Source organism: Adiantum capillus-veneris, chromosome 3, assembly GCF_014529385.1.
Source record: "Adiantum capillus-veneris isolate H3 chromosome 3, ASM1452938v2, whole genome shotgun sequence".
Classification (NCBI taxonomy): Eukaryota; Viridiplantae; Streptophyta; class Polypodiopsida; order Polypodiales; family Pteridaceae; genus Adiantum; species Adiantum capillus-veneris.
This window is the reverse complement of record NC_140933.1, coordinates 39043607-39047454: the sequence shown is the minus strand read 5'-3', so window position 1 is coordinate 39047454 and position 3848 is coordinate 39043607. Positions and strand designations below refer to the sequence as shown.

The window sequence follows — 3848 nt, the reverse complement described above, 5'->3', positions numbered from 1 at the left end:
ATAAGAGCACGTGATTCCTGTAGGCTAGAATGAATGAGGTATTGAGGCTGTAGTGCATCCTATAGATTTTTATCAATCATGAGTCATGAGTGACAATATTTAGTCGCTCCTTGCTGACGGAATCCTTGGATGACACAATTTTGAGCACATACACCTAAGCAATACAAAACCTAACCTGATCGCACTTCACCACAAAGAAATCAAGTGTGTGCGTGAATTTAATATAGTTTGTTTATCGCTCTCACACTCCGTACCCTAGAGAACTTCCCCCAACCAATCTCTCTCTCTCTCTCTCTCTCTCTCTCTCTCTCTCTCTCTCTCTCTCTAGTCCCCATCACAAGCTTTGATAAGACACTCTTTAGTCAGATAATTGTACAAATAATATATAGTTTTGTCCCTGATTATATTAAGTGCAGTTTTAACAACTCAAATTCAGCTTCGAAGGTTCCCTGTAGCACAATAGAGAAACAGTGCTACTCAAACAAGTTTACATCATACTTGCATGGCTGCCTAGTGTTGTACGTGTTGCAGCCAATCCCCACCATGCACAGGATTTGATCGATCAACTTCTTGCAGGCAATGGTAAACATAGGATTGCACACATTCTCCTCCCTCTCTCAGTACCTCAACAACTTCTCGATCATAGAAGTCTGGAGAATATTCTCGCCGTTCAAAAGTGTCAAGAAACCTTCCAACATTACCAGAAGTACCAAGAGACATTGTGTAACTGAGAACAGCATGGCCTGCTTCCTCGAGTCTCAAAGCAGGGCGACGCACTCCACCAGAATTGTAGAAGGAAAGACAGCCTCCAAGAAGCCAGGCGCGCCTGGCTTGCACCGTCTTCCCAGAAAGAGGGAAGCTGATGTCAGGCCTGGAGTTACTCTCACAAACACATGCTACACAGAAGAAGTGTTGGACGTGTTGCCGTAGCAAGCGGCCTACTTTGCCTCTTCCGATGCTACCAATGACGTGGATCCCTTGAACTGTCGGGTAATGGCTGCCCCATTCTCTCTCTCTCTCTCTCTCTCTCTCTCTCTCTCTCTCTCTCTCTCTCTCTCTCTCTCTCTCTCTCTCTCTCTCTCTCTCTCTCTCTCTCTCTCTCTCTCTCTCTCTCTCTCTCTCTCTCTCTCTCTCTCTCTCTCTCTCGCTCTCAGAGTGTGTGTTTATGTGTGTCAATTTCAACATCATCCCCTTTGTCCTATAGCTTGACAGTAGCAAGTGTATGTGTGTGCTAGATCCGGCTCGTCTAGTCAAAACAGAGCTGAAGTTGTTGCTTTTGTGTGAGGGCCTTCGAAATCAAAGACATTTGCACTCTGCAAAATCAAAGATAGTAGCGAAATGAAAGACATTTGCACCCTGTGAAGTAATGGCCCATAGCAAGGTTGCCCATTGCTTAGTTCCAGCGATACTTCCTGTAGCGAAAGCAAAGACATTTTGTAGCCTCCAATACTTGCTGCGATACTTCAATTCCTGTAGCGAAAGCAAAGACACAAGCATGGCCTTTACCCTGCGTGCCCATAGCAATATCGTCGTCCAGTTTCGCCTACCCTCCAGAATGTATCATGAACCTCTCTCTAGCCATCTGCGCCGGCGCGGATCACTATAGGGAAATGGATTGCACCCTATGGAGCTTCCTTGGTCACACGTAGTAATATGATCCTCCAGCTTTTCCCACCTTCCAAAATGCAAATTGAACCTAAAAAAAACTCTCTCTAGCCATACGCGCCGGCGTGGATGGCTAGAGGGAGTTAGGAATTTATTAAGAGGTGACTCCTGCCTAGGGGGATTGGTAGTAGTGGGGAAATGATCACCAATCGCACTTGGAAAAAAATTATAGGCACCCACTATTGGGCACTAACGATGTTGGTGGGGATGGCGTGGTATTTAGTCAACACTATGCATGATGGAGCTGATGGTTATATTGTCTTGTGGGTGACTACCATGGGTCTCTACCTTGCACTTTCCTTCAAGGGTGAATGTGGGCTTATCGTGGATTCATCTAGGTACATTTTTTAGTCGTATAGCGGACATGCAGACTTCACATTATGAAGTTTTTGTCCGAGTTACGACCAATTGATATTGTGCTAGTTCTTTCTATCTTTTGTGGTGCGTATGCCCTATCAAATACCTCATTTTTGTGCTATTTTTATTTTATTTTATGCTTCTTTTAGTGATAGGCTTCATTATGGCTGGGCCTGCCCTTGATCTCCGGAGTCATGATAGAAACTCAGTACGCTGAACTTTGTGTTGATGTATGCTCATGTGTGTGTGTGTGTGTGTGTGTGTGTGTGTGTGTGGTGTGTGTTGTGATGGGGAGCATATGTTAGTACCTAGTTCTACACCCACTATTGGGCACTGGCGACGTTAGTGGGGATGTCGTGGTATTTAGTCAATACTATACATGATGGAGTTGATGGTTATATTGTCTTGTGGATGACTACCATGGGTCTATACCTTGCACTTTCCTTCAAGGGTGAATCTGGGCTTATCCTGGATTCATCTAGGTATATATGACTTAGCAGGTGCATTCATATTGTACATGCCACAACGCCCCAACATCGACATTCCTTTTTAAAAATAGCCTTGCATTTAGCATGTTGTTGTAACGTCTAGATATAAAAGAAGTGTCAGCTTTTGAAGCGACAAATGAGATACGAGCTAGTGGTTATGTGATTCGCAACTACAGGTGAGGGTTAGAGATCAAACCCTTGTCTTTATTTTGCACACAAAATTACCAAACTTGCTTCTATTCTGAGGGAAAATGCGTCTCTCTAGTGGGTCTCCAAACTAAGTTCCTTTTTTGAACCAATGGAGGCTTGCCAACTTGATTGAGGGTATGAAGTTCTAGGTCGTCCGGACCCCCCTAAATTTATTGCATGCATAGCCATTTGGACCCCTCAACCTCTCTCTCTCTCTCTCTCTCTCTCTCTCTCAAACCGGGCCATCTCCAATGGCTAAAGAGAGATTGGCCTTCAACCTGGCCTTCAACCCAACTACCCTTTATTGCTCTTAATCTACTTGTTTTGAATAGCATGTCTTGAGGTCAAGACTCATTGGATAAATCTTTCACTTGGGATTGTTTGCACCAGATGAGAGCTTCACTTTCCTTCTCTCTCTCTCTCTCTCCTCTCTCTCTCTCTCTCTCTCTCTCTCTCTCTCTCTCTCTAGATACACACACACGTGTGTGTGTGTGTGTGCATACATATGTATATATACATATATAATAGGCATGGTTAGAGATAGGTGCAAAGGAAAAATAAAAACCAATGTACTTGACAATGGAGCACTATGAACATCACCATACAAAAAGCAACACATCATGATGTGAAAATTAACATATTAGAAAGCTAGAGTTAAGCTAGATGTTTATAGATGCATACAAACATTTGCTCGGGTTTGCCTTTGCTCGGAAAAACTCGCTCGGTCCGTGGTAAGACTCCTTCTAGACCTATCTCAATAGGGGACCGAAAGGAGAAATGGTTGCATCTCAATAGGGATCCAAAAGGAGACGGTCTACCAAGGAGCAATGTGCAATAAGTGCTTCTAGATTTACCTCAGCAAGGGACCAAGAGGAGAGATGGTTATATCTCAAAAGGGATCCAAATGGAGGTAGTCTATCAAAGAGAAACGTGCATCTAATGGAGCTTAAAAGACCTTAGGGTTAGCTTCATTAAAGACCTCCAAAAGTTAGAGTTAAAAAGTCCTTTGACCTTACGCAAGCTAGGGTTAACCTCAAGGTGGGAATCGTACCCAAGCATGAGGTGATAAGAAGCTTAAAGTGGTTGTGGGAACCTTGTCCAAAGCTTGAGGTGATTTTTATGCTTAAATGACTAAGGTTTTTGAAATGT

The 3848-nt window shown here is 43.6% G+C and overlaps 1 pseudogene; it reads right to left on the bottom strand.

The window, feature by feature from the left end:
* Positions 1 to 510: 510 nt before the first annotated feature.
* On the bottom strand, positions 511 to 1006 carry LOC147460783 (uncharacterized; annotated as a pseudogene).
* Between the last annotated feature and the right edge of the window lie 2842 nt (positions 1007 to 3848).